The following is an 18760-nucleotide window of genomic DNA, read 5'->3' as shown; positions in this document are numbered from 1 at the left end:
AGAGCTCACTGTGTGCAGAGCCCTACGCTAAGCACTCGGGATAGTACGATACTAATTCCAATCCCGGCTCTGCCACTTGTCTGCTGTGCGACCTTGGGCAAACCACTTCACTTCTCTGTGCCTCGGTTACCTCATCTGTAAAATGGGGATTAAAACTGTGAGCCCCACGTAGGACGACCTGTTTACCTTGTACCTACCCCAGCGTTTAGAGCAGTTCTTGACATATAATAACAAATACCATAATTATTTCAACAATAAACAGACACATTCCCTTCCCACAACTAACTTACAGTCTAGAGGGGGGAAGTTACAGTGCTTTTATTAACAAAGCACTCCCTCACATTAATTAGTTCATTTCAACCCTCACAACGACCCTGTGAGGTAGGGAGGCAAGGCAGGTATTATTATCCCCATTTTACAGATGGGGAAACTGAGGTTCAGAGAAGTGATTTGCCCACGGTCACATGGCAGACTAATGGCACAGCTCTCCCTGGAACCTGGCACCTCCTGCTTCTAAACCGGCGCTCGGTCACTTCGCCACACCTCTCCCAAGAGTTTAGTACAGTGCTCGGCACACAGTGAGCACTCAATAAATATGATTGACTGATTGGCTGAATGATTAAGAGGAAACTGCAGTCAAGATGATGACCAGAAGACTTCTGTCTTTCCCCTGGGTGGGGCGTGCCCCCCGTCTTCTTTCTCTGCTGGTGCCATGGGACGTTGCAGCCACTGATGGCTGGGCTCAGGGTGGCCCCGGAACCTGTAGCTAGCTCCACTGACTCTTTTCCCCGACAGTATCTCCATTTCTCAATATTTCTCATTAACCATTTCTCAATAACTCCCCGACCGTCCCTTTTGCCCAGGGTCTGCCCTCCACCAAATGACCGCAAGCCCGGTGGGGGACATGGATCGTCTAAACTGCTCAGATGTATTTTTCTCCAGCCCTCGAGGCAGCAAGCGATATCCAGTAGTAGACGCTTAACAAATACCATTAGCCACCCTCCTGCCTCCCTGCGACCTCGGTTGGGGTCCGGATCCATCCGGCAGCAACAGAGCCGCCCGGCTCAAACCTCTCCGCTTCCTTCATGCTCTCTTACACCCAAAAACCTCCAAACCCTTGAACGCCTTCTATTTTCTCACCATCCAGCAAACAGGTTAAAGCTCTGATCTCTGACCCCTCCTACCGAAGCACCCACCTGGAACTATCTGAGGAAAAAGAGTTTCCAAAGCCTCAAGGTTTATTGGAGCTGCAGAAAATGCATTAACCTCAATGATCTGTTTCTGAAAAGCTGTATTTAAAGTATCGGTTGACTTTGTCTCATTAACACGCTGATTTCTTTTCACGAAAATAGATGCCAAGGCCATGACTAGTCAGAAATAAATTTAAATTTACACCTTTTATTAAGGTTTAGAACAGGAAAATTAATCCATCATGTTGGATCCAAAATATGCCCTTAGAGGGCAAAGCAAACATTATGAGAAGAAACCAAGGGCATTCACTCTTGTTTCTGCACTTGGTGAATGCCGAAACTTACATGAGCAAGAATCAGAAAGATCAAGAAGCAGAAGCTCTTTATTAATCAATCAATCATATTTGTTGAATGCTTACTATGTAGGGCGCTGTACTAAAGGCTTGGCAGAGTACAATATGACTGAGTTGGTAGATACGTTCCCTGCCCGCTATGAGCTTACATTATCCTCCTCACTGCTTCTGTGTGTTCTCAGTAGGTACTGAGAAGCAGCGTGGCTCAGTGGAAAGAACCCGGGCTTGGGAGTCAGAGGTCATGGGTTCGAATTCCGGCTCTGCCACTGCTCAGCTGTGTGACTTTGGGCAAGCCGCTTAACTTCTCTGTGCCTCATCTGGAAAATAGGGATTAAGACTGTGAGCCTCACGTGGGACAACCTGATGACCCTGTATCTACCCCAGCGCTCAGAACAGTGCTCTGCATATAGTAAGCACTTAACAAATACCAACATTATTATTATTATTATTATTACTGTGATCTGTACCCAATAAGCGCTCAGTACTGAAATCTACAACCAGCAGGCACTCAATATAGCAGCGTGGCCTAGTGGGAAGAGCGTGGCCTGGGAGTCAGAGGACTAGGGTTCCAATCCCAGCTCTACCACTTATCTCTGTGACCTTGGGCAAGTCACTTAACTTTTCTGTGCCTCAATTCCCTCATCCGCAAAATGGGGATTAAAGACCTGTTCTCCCTAAACCCTAATCGGGATTCAGCGCTTGTTCTCCCCAGTACTTAGACTGTGAGCCCCAGGGGCCTGATTATCTTCTATCTACCCCAGTACTTAGTACTTGAACAAGCAGCGTGGCTCAGTGGAAAGAACACGGGCTTGGGAGTCAGAGGTCGTGGGTTCTAATCCTGGATCCGCCACGTCAGCTGTGTGACTTTGGGCAAGTCACTTCACTTCTCTGTGCCTCAGTTCCCTCATCTGTAAAATGAGGATTAAGACTGTGAGCCCCACGTGGGACGACCTGATTACCTTGTATCTACCCCAGCGCTTAGAACAGTGCCTGGCACATAGTAAGCACTTAACAAATGCCATCATTATTAGTAGTAATAGTATGGTGCTTGACATGTAGTAAGTGCTTAACAAGTGCCTCAATTATTATTATTACAGTGCTCTGCACCCGGAACAATACACAAAGTTGGTTCCAGTCACATAGTCAGCGTCAAGTGCTCAATACTGTATAATATGGAAACCCAAATGGTATTCCAAATACAAACCATGAATTTTCAAACTTTCAGTGGGCAAGATAAACCTTGTTCTGTCAGTGTGGGTACTACTGAGTGCCAGCTTCCCTTTGAGCCCATAGAGGGTGTCCAGCACGAAGCCCTTCGCTGAGGAGGAGGAGGAGGAGGAAGAGAAGGAGGCCGCCCTCAATGTCACACCTTTTGACCTGGCCGCTCTCCACGGGTGGGAGAGAGAGGGGTCTCAACGGGATTTAATTAAATCTCCAATTCTGCTCTCTTCTAAAGTGCCAGCATTACTGTCGACAGGGCCTCCCACCAGGACCGCCACACATAACACCACATACGCACGTTATTATCACTCCTTCCCCGGTGGGGAGCTGATCCTGTGTGGGGCAACACACCGAGCACCGGAGAGAGCAACGAGGATGTTACTGGATCAGACCGCGGCTCATGGGTTCCCAATCTGAAGGGTGGGAAGGGTGGAGAGCAGGAGAGAGAGGGAAGAGACCCACCGGAAGAGGACTGACAAGGCAGGCGCAGTTGCCGCAGATGCCGAGTGAAGACCCCTACGAACAGAGTTGGTTATGGTGTCTCAGAGCTGGGACAAAGTTTCCCAGCTCTTCCTGCTCCTGGGGGCTGCCCTGGTCTGGGCAGCCACAACTGTCTGACCACCCTTCTTTCGGGCAGGGAAGAGGGGCCTTGTCCCAGTGGTGGTGGGTAGGTGGGTAGAACCGGGCAAAGGGGTCTCCAATGAAGGGGCTGCCTAGGCCACATGGCTGCATCAGCCTTCCCAAAGGTGATGGCCTTCTCCGCGTTCAGCATCCCAGGGGGCAAGAAGGTGTGAGGCGGCTACTACTAACCTCACAGAGCCAGAGAAGCAGCGTGGCTCAGTGGAAAGAGCCCGGTCTTCGGAGTCAGAGGTCATGGATTCGAATCCCAGCTCTGCCACTTGTCAGCTGTGTGACTGTGGGCAAGTCACTTAACTTCTCTGTGTCTCAGTTACCTCATCTGTAAAATGGGGATTAACTGTGAGCCTCACGTGGGACGACCCGATTACCCTGTATCTCCCCCAGTGCTTAGAACAGTGCTCTGCACATAGTAAGCGCTTACCAAATACCAACATTATTATTATTATTATTACGAGGGGTGGCCCCTGAGGGGCGGAGCTTAATTGGGTAGGGCTCACTGGGGCAGGGGGGTTTTCAGGAGGGCCTGAAAGATAGGGAGAGCCATAGAGATAATAATAATTATTATTATTATAGTATCTGTTAAGTGCTTACTATGTGCCAACTACTGTTCTGAGTGCTGGGGTAGATACACGTTAATCAGGTTGTCCCACATGGTTCTTACAGTCTTTAACGAGAAGCAGCGTGGCTCAGTGGAAAGAGCCCGGGGTTGGGAGTCAGAGGTCATGAGTTCGAATACCAGCTCTGCCACTTGTCATCTGTGTGACCGTGGCCAAGTCACTTCACTTCTCTGGGCCTCAGATCCCTCATCTGTAAAATGGGGATTAAGACTGTGAGCCTCACGTGTGACAACCTGATTACCCTGTACTTACCCCAGCGCTTAGAACAGTGCTCTGCACATAGTAAGCGCTTAACAAATACCAACATTATTATTATTATTACTATCCCCATTTACAGAGGTGGTAATGGAGGCACGGAGAAGTCAAGTGACTTGCCCAAGGTCACACAGCAGACAAGTGGAAGAGCCAGAATTAGAACCCATGACCTTCTGACTCCCAGGCCCATGCTCTATCTACTACGCCATGCTGTCTCACCTAATGGAAATAGCACAGGGGCGGGAGTCAGGAGACCTGGATTCTAGTCCCAGCTCTTTCCCGGCCTGCTGGGTGAGCTAGGACAAGTCACTTAACTTCTCTGGGCCTCATCTTACTCATCTGTAAAATGGACGTAAGACACATGTTCTCCCTCCATCTTACATTGGGAGCTCCATATAGGACAGGGACTCTGACTGATCTGACTCTCTTGTAGTGACTCCCTTGCTTGACACATAAGTCCTTAATAAATGTCATAATTATTATTGGGAGGAGGTGACTAAAATTGCCTGGTGGTGGTAACGTTCTTCTTATGGTTCAGACCACTTTTTAAAGAGAGAACACAATCACCACCATCGCATTCAAGGTAAAAATAATGGGGCATATTCATTGCGACTCGGGTTCCCTGCCCATCCAGAGATGGAGAAGCTGTTGCAGATGGGAAGGAACCCAAATCCTTTAAATGACACTTAACCACACCGACAATCTCCTCCGAGACTCCTGCTCTGTCTCCACGTGGCTTTTAATATCTAAAGACCCAGATGTCTTTTGGGTTCGGAGACGGCGCCACTGACCATGAGGTCTTTGTCAGCTTATGTGAGTGTGGATGATGAGCCCACCACTGTCGCCGTCTTCCACCGCAGCGTGGCTCAGTGGAAAGAGCATGGGCTTTGGAGTCAGAGGTCATGAGTTTGAATCCCAACTCTGCCACTTATTAACTGTGTGACTGTGGGCAAGTCACTTAACTTCTCTGTGCCTCAGTTACCTCATCTGTAAAATGGGGATTAAGACTGTGAGCCCCCTGTGGGACAACCTGATTCCCCTGTGTCTACCTCAGCGCTTAGAACAGTGCTCTGCACATAGCAAGCGCTTAACAAATACCAACATTATTATCCCCGGTGCAGGCCTTGGTCCAGAGTTGAGGTTCCAGAAATCCCTTAGCCGGAACTAAAATTAACAACCACCTACAGCATTCAGCAAGTACCGACAGGTTGCTGAGCCCCGTGGGAGGCTGGATTCGTTCAAACTGGGAGTTGAAAGGTGGAAACGAAAGGTGCAACAGAGCGCACACCCTCCAAGGAGTCAACAGAAAGAGTGTGGGATCCCGACAGACTCCCCTCAAGCCGAAGGTACAAGAGCGACTAATGGAATCAGGTGCCCAACCGGCCACCAAGCTCGACCGACTGAGGACTTAGCGTTTCGAAACCGGCTTCCCGGTGCCGGGGATGCTGAACTACCAGACAAGATGGCCATTGCTGCCTGGTTGTTAGGAGTGTGGGCAGCTTAGTCAATCGGGTTTTGAGGTGCGATAACTTGGGTCACTGAGCTGGGGGCAGGCAGAAATGACAAAGCGAGAACTACAAGCTACGAAGTGTGTTGCTGCTTCCCGGAGTCCATCAGATAATGATGTTCTAGAAAGAAGCGTGATGCTGAAGAGGGTCAGTGGGTTCACTCTCAAACCAGAGGCATTATTCAGCGTCACAGGGAAATATTAAGGAGTACAAATGAATAGAACATCATGGCAGCCGAGATTCACGGCGAAAGCCCCGTCACAAGTGAAGAGACGATTTCAATCCTGGCTAGGAGAGAAAGAGCTTCAGTTAATCTATTTGGTGATTTGCAAGAGGGAAATCATTTCTGAACAAAGCCAAGAGATGAGTTGGAAGATTCTGCAGGAGATATATTCAGGCTCGATCTCCCCTCCCCGATTGGGAGATTTGACCCCTGGACACAGCATGGGGAGACCACATGTCCCTGTCTCCAAACCCTGAGTTTAGCCAGTGACACGGGAGAAGAGCCCCTCTCAGGGTGGCACCTGGAGAGTTTCCAGTCCTCTACCAGTCTCGGCTATGGGAGGGAGAGTCAATCAGAGGCCTGTCCATTCTATTCCTAGCTTGGCCAGTGGCTAGCGAGTGGAAGACAATCTGCTACAAGTCAAAACTTACCTGTGCTGGGCAGCAGTGGCACGGGAGAGAGTCAAGGGCAGAGACTCAAGTTTACTGTGTGAAAGGAGGCAATGGTAAACCACTTCTGGATTTTTACCAAGAAAACTCTATGGATCCACTACCAGAACGACTGCAGATGGAGAGCGGGGCATTCTGGCAGAGATGTGTCCGTGGTGTCACTATGGATCGGAAACAATTCGATGGCATCAGACAAGACAGGAGAGGAGCGCCGCAACTCCCTCTGGGGTGAGATGTGGATGAGGGGGGGCACTCCCACACTCCTCTCCCACCTCCTCTGCTCCCTGCCCAGGTGGAACCCCTTAGCCTGGTGGGCTTCTGGAGTCCTAGAGGCCCCTCTCTCTGCTCTCGCCGGGAGCTGGCCAGGGACCAATCAGGGGCACATTTCGCTCTGCGCCATCCTTAGTGTACTAGACTCAACGAGCTCAGGCATCGGCAGGCAGAAGCTTTCCGCTGGGCCTTGACTGCCCTCCAATACAGAGCACCCTTTGGTTTTAAAGCTTTGAGGAAGAAAAGTGTTAATTGTATTTGGACCCCAGCCAAAAATTATCTGGGTCAAATCAACTGTCTGTAGAAAGTGAGAGAGACTGAGAGAGAGAGAGAGCGAAAACACATAGGCTGCTTCTGAATCAATCAATAGTATTTACCAATAGCGCTTCAGTAGTGAAGCAGCATGGCTTAGTGGAAAGAGCCCAGGCTTGGGAGTGAGAAGGCATGGGTTCTAAGCCTAGCTCCGCCACTTATCAGCTGTGTGACTTTGGACGAGTCACTTCTCTTCTCTGTGCCTCGGTTCCCTCATCTGTAAAATGGGGATTAAGTCTGTGAGCCCCACGTGGGACAACCTGAATACCCTGTATCCACCCCAGTGCTTAGAACAGTGCATAGTAAGTGCTTAACAAACGCCATCATCATTATGATTTACTGAGTGCTTACTCTGTGCAGAGCACTGTACTAGATGCTTGGGAGAGTATAATACAACCATAACTCCAATTTCCACCAGAAATGGAGGGCTTGATGAATCAAACATTACCAGAAGATCCCCTCCAAAAGAGAACATTCACTCAGTAGGAACCCATTCAGGGAGCCTGATCTGGGATTACTTCTCCAAGGCCCAGACCCCACAGTTCCAGGTTGGGGAGACTGATCCCATTGGGAGGGGAAAGCCGGGTTGTGAGGCGGGGTCCAGGCCAGGACGTCTGGGTGAGGGGTCGCCCTGAGACCAGGTAAGTCTCCCCTGAGAGCAAGGGCTTCTTCTCCCTGTCCTGCATTGCTTGGCTCCCATTTGGAGGAGGGCAGGGACAGTGTCCATTTATTGTTATATTGTCCTTTCCCAAGTGCTTAGTACAGTGCTCTGCACGCAGTAAGTGCTTAATAAATGTGACTGATTGAATGAATGACTTCGGGACGGTTCCTGAACTAGCCCACACCTGCGATGGCCTGGTGCCTCCTTAGCAGGAAAGTTGGGTAGCAAAGAGGCCACTTGGAGGGCATAGAGTTTGAGGTCAGAGGAACTGGGCCAGGGCGTGGAACTCACTGTCAGTTGGGCCTGGCCGATAATATTAATTGTGATATTTGTTAAACGCATACTATGTGCGAAGCACCATGCCTAGCTTTGGGTATATTGCAGATGATCAAATCAGACACTGTCGCTGCCGGGCCCGAAGCTCACTGTGTAAGGGGTTCACCTCAGGTCTGCCCTTGCTGCAGCCCTGGCCCAGAGGTTGGAGGGCACCTTGTGGTTTCCACTGCCCGAGATGCTTAACAGTGGCCTAATTCAAATTGCACAGAAGGGAATCACCATTTCTGTTCAAGTGAATCAAGATAATCCCCGGTGTCTTTCCTATTTTCCACAGGCGTAAATGAAGTCAAGTGTCCCGGAGGCATACATCATGTGACAGCAAAGGGTACAGGGCTGAGACAATGCTGTTTCTTTAGTGCCCTTCCACAACAGTAAGTAAATTTTAATACCGGTATTTCTTACAGCACTCTCTCATTTGGGTAAGCTGGGCAGCAGCATGGCCTAGTGGATAGAACATGGGCCTGGGAGTCAGAAGCACCTGGGTCCCAATCCTGGCTCTGCCATTTGTCTGCTGTGTAATCTTGGGCAAGTTACTTCACTTCTCTGTGCCTCAATTATCTCATCTGAAAAATGGGAATCAATACTGTGAGCCCCATGTGGGACATTCATTCATTCATTCATTCCTATTTACTGAGCACTTATTGTCTACAGAGCACTGTACTAAGCACTGTACTAAGCACTAATAAATTACAGATATGTACATAAGTGTTGTGGGGCTGGGGGGGGGGGGATGAATAAAGGGAGCAAGTCAGGGTGATGCAGAAGTGAGTGGGAGAAGAGGAATGGGGGCCTAGTCAGGGAAGGCCTCTTGGAGGAGATGTGCCCTCAATAGGGCTTTGAAGGTGGGGAGAGTGTCTGTAGAATTTGAGGAGGGAGGGAGTTTCAGGCCAGAGACAAGATGTGGGCGAGGAGTTGGCGGCAAGATGGGCAAGATCGAGGAACAGTGAGAAGATTAGCATTACAGGAGCAAAGTGTGCAGGCTGGGCTGTAGAAGGAGGTAGCGAGAAGAGGTAGGAGGGGGCAAGGTGATTGAGTACTTTAAAGCCAATCGTGACTTTTTGTTTGATGAGAAGATAGATGGGCAACCACTGGAGTTTCTTGAGGAGTGGGGAAACATGTCCTGAACGTTTTTGTAGGTGACTGTGTTCACCCTGATTAGCTAGTATCTATCCCAGTGTTTAAAACAGTGCTTGGCACATTGTAAAAAAAAAATAAAAAAATCAAAGCCTACCATGGATACTGAGGCAACTACCCCAGCAACCACGTTGGTTCATGGAAATATGGCCTAGCAGTGGCACTAGACTTCAGCCGCCTTGGCTGTAAGTGGGTTCCAAATATTGTGCTGCTCTCCTGTCTTAGTGAGCCCACTGCTCCTGGGGGAACCTGGGCGGTGGAGACAAGAGCGTGGGAATGGGGCCGCGCCCACCGCCAGCATCGCCATCCACTCCTTCTTGCAGACTTTCGTTCCCAGGGCTTCCGGGCCCAGACCGAGGCTCTGCCTCGTGACTTCCATGGAACGACCGACCTTGAGGGGTTTGGTTTTGGGCCACTGTGATCCCACCAGCTCCGCATTGTCTGGGGGCGGGAAGGAGGAGAGAGGAGAATCATGTGCTTTGGGGATGACGCTGAATCCCAGAAACCACGGGAGTCAGGTTTTCTCATTAAGGGCTGGATTTGTTTGGAAAGACCCGTAATGTATTTTGAACTGCCCTCCGGAAGCAGGCTGTTTCACCACTTAATGCACTTCAGAGCCTGCCGGGGGAACCTTGGACAGGCAGACGGCGGCTAAAGCCATCCACAACGCACCAGGGTCTCAGGGGAACAAAGCTGGGGGACGTTAGGGGGTTGGGGGGGGAGCAGCAGATGGGCCTCTGAGCAGGCAGTCGTGAACCAAGACCAGCTTTCATCCCTTCGAACATAAGCTCTTTGAGGGGTTTTTCATTTCTGGAAGCCCAAGCCCTCTTTCCTGTCAAATTCAAAACCAATTTCACATGAAAACTTCCAGTGGGTTTTCTAAATCCCATATTCACTCACATAATTGCCTCCATTACATAATTTCCCTCTCACCGGTTTCTGAGGAGAAAATAGATTATTTTTGTAAGCAGAGATAGAGACGTGCACTGGAGTAGAGTGAGGAGGCCAGCAGATACAGACGGGCTCACGCCGAAACGGTTTCTCCTTTGAAAAGGGCACAAACACACGAGGGTACGAAGAGGAATATGGTCTGAACGCTGAAGTTAGAAGCTCCCAAAGACGTGCAAACTCTGGGACAGGAAGAGGAGAAGGGAGAGATGTAACCATAATTCACAGAGAGCCTAGTACGTACAGCACTTGGAGAGTGCATCAGAAGTCAGAGACATAGCCTCAAGTTTCCACTTACCTTTCTTTTCCTCCCCCCCTCCTTTATTCCGTTTGTTTCTTATCTTTTGTCTACTGCTCCTTACTGTTAGACTTCCATTCCCTTAGCAATTGCTCCTCCTCTGTTTTGGGTAGCAAAATGAGGGGCAATTATATGAGTAAATACAGTAAAACTGGACTTGGTCGGGACTGACATCCAGCAGAGGTAGGGAAAGAGGGGAGATGGTAAACACCCCTCTAGACTGTAAGCTCCTGGTGGGCAGGGAACACGTCCCTGACTCTGTTGAACTGTATTATCCCAAGCACTTAGCACAGTGCTCTGCACTCAAGTGCTCAATAAATACCATTGACCGACTGGGGAGAGGGGAAGGGGATATTTTTGCTGGGGAGGAATTTGTTGAGCGAGGCTCAGTGGAAAGAACCCGCGCTTGGGAGTCAGAGGTCTTGGGTTCGAACCCCGACTCCTCCACCTGGCAGCGGTGTGACTGTAGACCAGTCACTTCAGTGGGCCTCAGTGACCTCATCTGTAATAGGGGGATGAAGACTGTGAGCCTCACGTGGGACAACCTCATTACCCTGTATCTACCCCAGCGCTTAGAACAGTGCTCTGCACATAGTAAGCGCTTAACAAATACCAACATTATTATTTCTTGGAGTATGGAATTTGGGGAGTGGAGCCCTACACAGTCTTTTCCCTCAAATCAATGAGTCCAAAGCCCAAGTCATTTATAGATAACAAAGAAGGCAGGTCATAAAATAGTTATTAACCCCTTCGTATCTTAAAAACAGATAGCCTCCCCCATTCCCGTCCCCAAAAGCTCCTCAAGAGGGGAGCACTGGGTTTTAGTCTATCAATGACTAAGAAATATTTTTACCTGACCAATGAAGCCAAGTGAATAATTCAAGTTGTTCTCAAATGCCACAATTGATACAACAGCTTTTAACTCCACTGAAAAATAATACTTAATAAGCCTATTTCCACTCTTGTTTTGCCCCACACCATACAGAAGAGTGAGTTTATACTCAGAAAGGTCCACCCAGAGCAGAGAAAAAGGCAATGGTGGATGAGAACTTGGAAGAGTGAGACGTCCCTAAGCCTGGATTGAGAGCCCATCCCACGCCAGCCACGGAGCCCAGTGCAGGCATGCACACGTACACACAGAGTCTGTAAATACTTACAGACGTTTACACACACATACAGTGCTTGGCACATAGTAAGCGCTTAACAAATACCATCATTATGATTCACGATGCGCTGGGCAGACAGAAGAGAGTACCGCACGCTCAGATGAACCCAGACTGATCAAGGCAGGAGAAAGCCAGGGCTGGATTTTATAGAAAAACCACTGCCCATCATCTCCTGCTCTCTTTCCCTCTTTGACTGTCTGCTCCACATGGGGCAAGAACTCTGAGCTGCAGACTGAGTTGAGGATAATCCAGCTGCCAGCCCTGAGAGAAAGCAGAGAGCAGAAACAGGCGACATCACTCCTGCTGGAGATGCTGGTGAATTTTCTAATGGTGTGTCCCAGGGGACGGGGGACAGACAAGCTTCAGAGATATCCATGCACAGGGAAGGGCAGGGCAGAGGTTTCCAGAAACTAAAGTTCCCAAAACTGTCCACAGGTATTTCATTTTCCAAAGGCAACATCCCCACCTAAGCTTCTCGTCCTGGTACACGCTGAGGGGCTGCTGCCTAGGCGTCCCCTCAGAGACCCTGAGGTTTCGGACGGGAAGGACGATGTAAACTCATAGTGGGCAGGGAACTTGTCAGCCAACTCGGTTGTATTGGACTCTCCCAAGTGCTTAGTACAGTGCTCTCTGCACCGTAAGCCCTCGATAAATACCATTATTCATGACGGTGGCGATGGTGGTGAGAGAAAGTTCCCCCAAACTTACTCTCTACTCCATAGGCAGGGCTGGCTCGTGCCTGGTGTGTGCAAACCAAGAACACTTGCCCTGCTGCTTCTTCGAGGGACCCTGTTTCCAAAAGCTGGGGCTACCTTGTACCTTGGTGGGATACTGGGTGGGAACGCTTGGTCAGAAGAGAGGCATAGGGAAACATGGTGCAGGGCAGAATGAGAGGGAATGAGAGGGGAAGAAAGATAGGGATGGTGCGGGGCAGAATGAGAGACAGAGCGAGAGAGAGAGAGAGTCGGAGAGGGATCATGAGAAAGAGAAAGAGGCTAAGACAGATAGTGAGAAAGAGAAAGTGAAAGAGCCAGAGAGACAGTGAGAGAGAAAGTAAAAGAAATTGAGACAGATAGTGAGAGACAGAAAATGAAAGAACTAGAGGCACATAGCGAGCAAAAAAGAAAGTGAAGGAAAGGTAGTGAAAGCAAGAGAGGCAGAGGGATGGAGAGTTGGAGATAGACTAGCTCAATTCACTCTCTTCCACAGTAATTCCCAGTACACGGATGCAGGTCCTCCAGGGGAAACTTCCCCCAGGACTTTACGAACTGCCAAAAACTAAATACTCAACATCTTTGGTTGGCAAAGCTCAATTGTCCACACTTTCAAAAAGCAACCAGATCATCTTAATTTCTGAAAAACATTACAGCGGGGAGGTGAGGACTAGAGGAAAATTTGGCTCCAGGTGGGGATAGAGAAGGGTTAGGGAATAATCAATCATATTTACTGAGCATTTACTGTGTGCTGAGCATTGTATTAAGCGCTTAATAGAGTACAATGTAATAGAGTAAACATGTTTCCTAAACACAAGAAAAGGTGTATTGTTGACAACTGGACCATGGATGGATGGACATTTTGATGACTGATTTGTCCAAGGCCCTTTAGGGGTTTGTTTTTTGACCTTGGGTTTTATGGTTCCTGACCTGGCTTTTTCCACCATACCTGGCTGGACTCTCTGCCGTTTTGGGCATCCCCAAATTCAAGCACATGGATACCCAGATACCTCCTGCTGCACTCTTCCAAGCTTCCAGCTCCGCCACCTACCAGTTGCGTGACTTTGGGCAAGTCACTTAACTACTCTGTGCCTCAGTTACCTCATCTGTAAAATGGATTAAGACTGTGAGCTCCATATGGGACAACCTGATAGCCTTATATCTACTCCAGTGCTTAGAACAGAGCTTGGCACATAGTAAGGGCTTAACAAATACCATCATCATTATTATTATTCCCAGAATCCGGTTTGGGGGAGCAAGCCTTCCTCTCTACATTCAGTGTCCTCTTAAAATCCCACTCCAACAACAAGCCTTCCTCCAACTAGATCTCAGCACCCCAAACCGCACAACCCAGCTAACGATTTCCAGCACCTGTCGGCTTATTTGAAACTGTTCTGAACACTGGGTATATATGCTCATTCACTGTCCATTCAATGACTTCCTTTTATTACTCCATTAGTATACCTTTTCATGACCCTATCCCTCTGAGGGAAAGCTACCTGTGGGCAGGGAACGTCACTAGCTTGTTTCAAACTTCCCAAGCCCATAGTACAGTGCGTGGCACTCGATGGGTGCTCAGATCCTAGTACAACGACCACTGCTATCAATCGATCACATTTATTGAGCTCTCACTGTGTACAAAGCACTGTACTAAGCGCTTGGGAGGGTACAATATAACAATATATTGTAGGCCCACTCCTTGCCCACAATGAAGCTCACAGTCTAGAAGGAAGACTGCCGTGTGCAATGACTTTGTGCACAAAGTAGTGTCTGACTACTGCTGCTACTGTGGTTAGCAGTACAGGGTGAGCAGGGGGGGTCTGATCCTTTCTTTCCTCCTCGCGCTTTAAAGCTTCTGGAAACTCCCTAGAGGCCTGGCTCCAGCCATCATTTACTCTCTAAGGAAGGCCGACGCTCTCTGTTGAGAATTTCCAAGTCATTTGTTCCTGTCAGGCCTGACCTACTTTAAATGTTTCCAGCAATGGATCTGTTCAATAGAAACTTAATAAAATGTCTTAATGATTTTAATACGGGAAGATCCTGCAGGCGGAGGCCGCATCAGTGGGGAAAAGGGTCCTTGATTGTACCCTGCCTTGGTGGGCCAGGACCAGCCGACATATCACTGATCCACAGACCAGAGGCATATAGAAAGCACTGAATAAATACCATTGATCAACTGATTGATTTCCTATGAGCCTAGAAAATGAGCAGAGCTTCCAAGTAGCCCATGTCATTCAGCCAATTGGTAATTTGTAGGCAATGGATTTTTCAGGAGATTTACGCATAGGACTTTTTCATTCATGCTGCAAAACAATAATCTTTCCTACATCATGCTGATTTTCTGCCTTGGACATAATTCTTCAGAAGTTTTTCAAGGTTTCCAATTAGCCAATAAATACAAAATCTAAGGTTCTGGTTACCATGGCCCAATCACGTGACTCCAAAAGCAATTTTTCAAACGATGTCATTCTTGAAATTAGGTTTGTGCAGGTGTCCAACCTGTTATCAATCATATCTATTGCTAATTGCTACATGGCCGTGAGGTCCCGAACAAGCTCGCTGGGGGCAGGGATAGCGACTACCAACTCTGTTATATTGTACTGTCCCCAGCACTTAGTGCAGTGCTCTGCACACAGTAAGAGCTCAGTAAATACAATTGACTGATGAGTGTTCTGAACCTGCCCCAGAATACACATCCAAGACCTGGAGCAGCTACATCAGCATCCCCTAAGGACCACTGTCCACGTTCAATGGCAGGAAAGGGTCCCCATCCCCAAGTCAGCCGAGTTTATAACAACACAAGTCTGCCAGGCAGGCCATGTGCAGAGACTGGACGACAGCAGGACACCCAAGTACCTGCTGGACAGTGAGGTGACAGGTGGCACATATAAGCAGAGGGAGCAGAACCAATGACTTAAAAGACACAATGAAGCAACATCTCACATAGAGAAGAAGGATGGTGTAGTGGACAGAGCATGAGTCTGGCAGTCAGATGGCCATGGGTTCTAATCCCGGCTCCGCCACTTGCCTGCTGTGTGGCCTTGGGCTAGTCATTTCACTTCTCTTAGCCTCAGTCACCTCAGCTGTATTTGGAGATTGAGACTGGGAGCCCCACAGGTGACAGAGACTTTGCCCAACCTGATTTGCTTATATCCACCCCAGTGCTTAGAACGATGCTTGGCACATAGTAAGCGCTTAACAAATACCATTATTAATATTATTATTACAACTTAAACAGTGAGGTCCACCCTAATTGTCTTGTATCTACTCCAATATTTTGTACAGTGCTTGGCACATTGTATATGCTTATCAAAATCAATAGTCTGTATCAAGCACTTACTGTGTGCGGAGCATTATAATACCACAAATAATTTCGGATTTTGATGATGTTGACGATGATGGAGTCTCTTTGATTGTTATCCAACTTTCAATCTCAGAGTCCTACTACAACTCTTTGCCTTTAAGATTCCTATTCTATTTTCATTCACACTATTTAAAGCCCTAGTAATGTCCTTTGCATCTAACCTGACCCATAAAATCTAACAGTTCAGACTCACAGGTCTCATGTCCTCAGGGTGGCTAAGATTCTTGACTCAGGCCTGGGGTTCACTGTCAAACATCTTCCTTCTCGGGGAGCTGTGGGTTATCTCAACCACCGCTCCGCCTCCCTGGTTCTTCCACTGGCTGGCTCTGTGGAACCAGGATGCCTAAACCAATGCCCCTCACTCATGGTTTCCATGGTTACAACAGTAGATTGGACTCTCCCCAGGCCCCCAAGTCGCCTCAGGCTCCTAAGCTGGACCCACGGATAAAAGCAGCCCATGTTGGGCTGTGGACAGCTGAGTTTCTTTGGCTCCTCAGTTTAATTATAATGATGACAATACTTGTGGTATTTGTGAAGTGTTTACTAAGTGCCAGGCACTGTACTAAGTGCTGGGGTGGAGACAAGCAAATCAGGTTGGACACAGTCCCTGTCCCATGTGGGCCTCACGGTCTCAACCCCCATTTTACAGATGAGGTAACTGAGGCCCAACGAAGTGAAGTGACTTGCCAAAAGTAACACAGCAGACAAGTTGTGGAGCCGGGATTATAACTGAGAACGATCGGTCTCCCATGCCTGGGGTCTAACCATTATGCTACGTTGGCCCCCTCAGTGGTGGGTGCTGTTTGTCACGGCACGGTGGAATTTCTCAGGGTATCTCACTGATCCAAAACACCTTACTCTGCCAGTAAGATCAGACTGAAACCCTCTCAGGTCATCCCTCGGTCCAGGCCATTTCTCTTATTCAAAACTGCCAGTTTTGAAACGGACAGGGGCCTTACATCCAAAGGACGTGAGCCGAGCGGACACTCCAAGCCCAGCCTTGGGTCTACCGACTCTCTTGCATTGTGCTTTCCCAAGCACAGAGTGAAGTCCTTTTGCGCACAGCAAATACTCACTGACTGATCAACCGAATGAATGAATATGGTGAACCTTGGAGGGGGCTCGAGAGGGAAGAGCGATCCGAGTTCCAACGGTCCGCATCCTCCAACTTAACTGGAACAAGAACAGCAACTACTTGGTAACCGTAGCAACAGTGTGCTGGGCAGGGGCGGTGGGGGTGGTGCCACTCTAACAGCTCAAGGTCAATTTGGGGCTTCTTGACAGAAAAAGCAAACTTCTTGGGAACACATTTAAGTGTCATCCACAGTCACAGGGAATCAAACAATAGCATTTATTGGGCGCTGACTGGTGTGGAGCGCTGTGCTCTGCGCTTAGGATTCTGTACCCCTGCTCCCTTCTACCTAGACTGTGAGCCCCATGTGGGGCACGGACGATGACAACCTGGATTGTGCTCGTCCGCTCATTTGTATATATTTTTATTACCCTATTAAGTTTGTTAATGAGAGGTACATCCCCTCGATTCTATTTACTGCTATTGTTTTTGTCCGTCTGTCTCCCCCGATTAGACTGTAAGCCCGTCAATGGGCAGGGATTGTCTCTATCTGCTGCCGAATTGAACATTCCAAGCGCTTAGTACAGTGCTCTGCACCTAGTAAGTGCTCAATAAATACTATTGAATGAATGTATCCACTATTGTATGAATGTATCTTGTATCCACTTAGCACCGAGCAAGCACTTAACAGATACAGCAAATATTGTTATTAGAAGTGCAAGGGTTCCTCACTCTTTTGTAGAATCTGATTCTGCATTTGCAGGAATTAAAATGCTTAATGAATACAAAAAAATAACGTTCTTCTTTCAATGGCCTGTTGTGAGACCCGAGGCAAGTCCCTTATCCCCATTTACAGTTGAGAAACTGAGGCCCAGAAGGGTTAACTCCTATTTCATTTGATGGTATTTAAGTTCTTACTATGTGACAGACACTGTACTGAGCACTGGTGTAGATACAAGCTTATCATGTTGGACACAGCCCATGTCTCCTCTCTATCCTTCTTAGATGGTGAGCCCTGGGTAGGACAGAGATGGCCTCTGGACTGATTATTTGGCATGTACCCCAGTGTGGAGCACAGTGCTCGGTATAAAGAAAGTGCTGCATATCATAATGCAGAGAAGCAGTGTGGCTCAGTGGAAAGAGTCTGGGCTTGGGAGTCAGAGGTCATGGGTTTGAATCCCGGCTCTGCCACTTGGCAGCTTTGTGACCTTGGGCAAGTCACTCAGCTTCTCTGTGACTCAGTTATCTCATCTATAAAATGGGGATTAATTGTGAGCCTCACGTGGGACAACCTGATCACCCTGTATCTACCCCAGAGCTTAGAACAGTGCTCTGCACATAGTAAGCGCTTAACATTATTATTATTATAACTCTCACTCTAGGCTTCAAGGCTCTCCATCACCTTGCCCCTTCCTACCTCTCCTCCCTTCTCTCTTTCTACCGCCCACCGCGCACGCTCCGCTCCTCTGCCGCCCACCTCCTCGCCGTCCCTCGGTCTCGCCTATCCCGCCGTCGACCCCTGGGCCACGTCCTCCCGCGGTCCCGGAACGCCCTCCCTCCTCACCTCCGCCAAACTGATTCTCTTCCCCTCTTCAAAACCCTACTTAAAACTCACCTCCTCCGAGAGGCCTTCCCAGACTGAGCTCCTCTTCTCCCTCTACTCCCTCTGCCACCCCCCCTTTACCTCTCCGCAGCTAAAGCCTCATTTTCCCCTTTTCCCTCTGCTCCTCCACCTCTCCCTTCCCATCCCCACAGCACTGTACTCGTCCGCTCGACTGTATATATTTTCATTACCCTATTTATTTTGTTAATGAATTGTACATCGCCTCGATTCTATTTAGTTGCCATTGTTTTTACGAGATGTTCTTCCCCTTGACGCTGTTTAGTGCCATTGTTCCTGTCTGTCCGTCTCCCCCGATTAGACTGTAAGCCCGTCAAACGGCAGGGACTGTCTCTATCTGTTGCCGACTTGTTCATCCCAAGCACTTAGTACAGTGCTCTGCACATAGTAAGTGCTCAATAAATACTATT

At 48.6% G+C, this 18760-nt stretch overlaps 1 protein-coding gene and 1 non-coding gene across 2 annotated transcripts in view; one reads left to right on the top strand and one right to left on the bottom strand.

Annotated features, from left to right (window-relative positions):
* RNF180 (ring finger protein 180) overlaps positions 1 to 18760 on the bottom strand; it is a gene marked incomplete at its 5' end in the record, with an annotated part of 42440 nt that overhangs the window by 11273 nt on the left and 12407 nt on the right. The window lies entirely within an intron of this gene.
* LOC114817340 lies at positions 6290 to 6427 on the top strand. Its single transcript, XR_003765198.1, has one exon. It is a non-coding gene; the product is annotated as a small nucleolar RNA SNORA7 (small nucleolar RNA).

This window comes from Ornithorhynchus anatinus, chromosome 1 (genome assembly GCF_004115215.2).
Source record: "Ornithorhynchus anatinus isolate Pmale09 chromosome 1, mOrnAna1.pri.v4, whole genome shotgun sequence".
Lineage (NCBI taxonomy): Eukaryota > Metazoa > Chordata > Mammalia > Monotremata > Ornithorhynchidae > Ornithorhynchus > Ornithorhynchus anatinus.
This window is presented reverse-complemented; position numbering and strand designations above follow the sequence as displayed.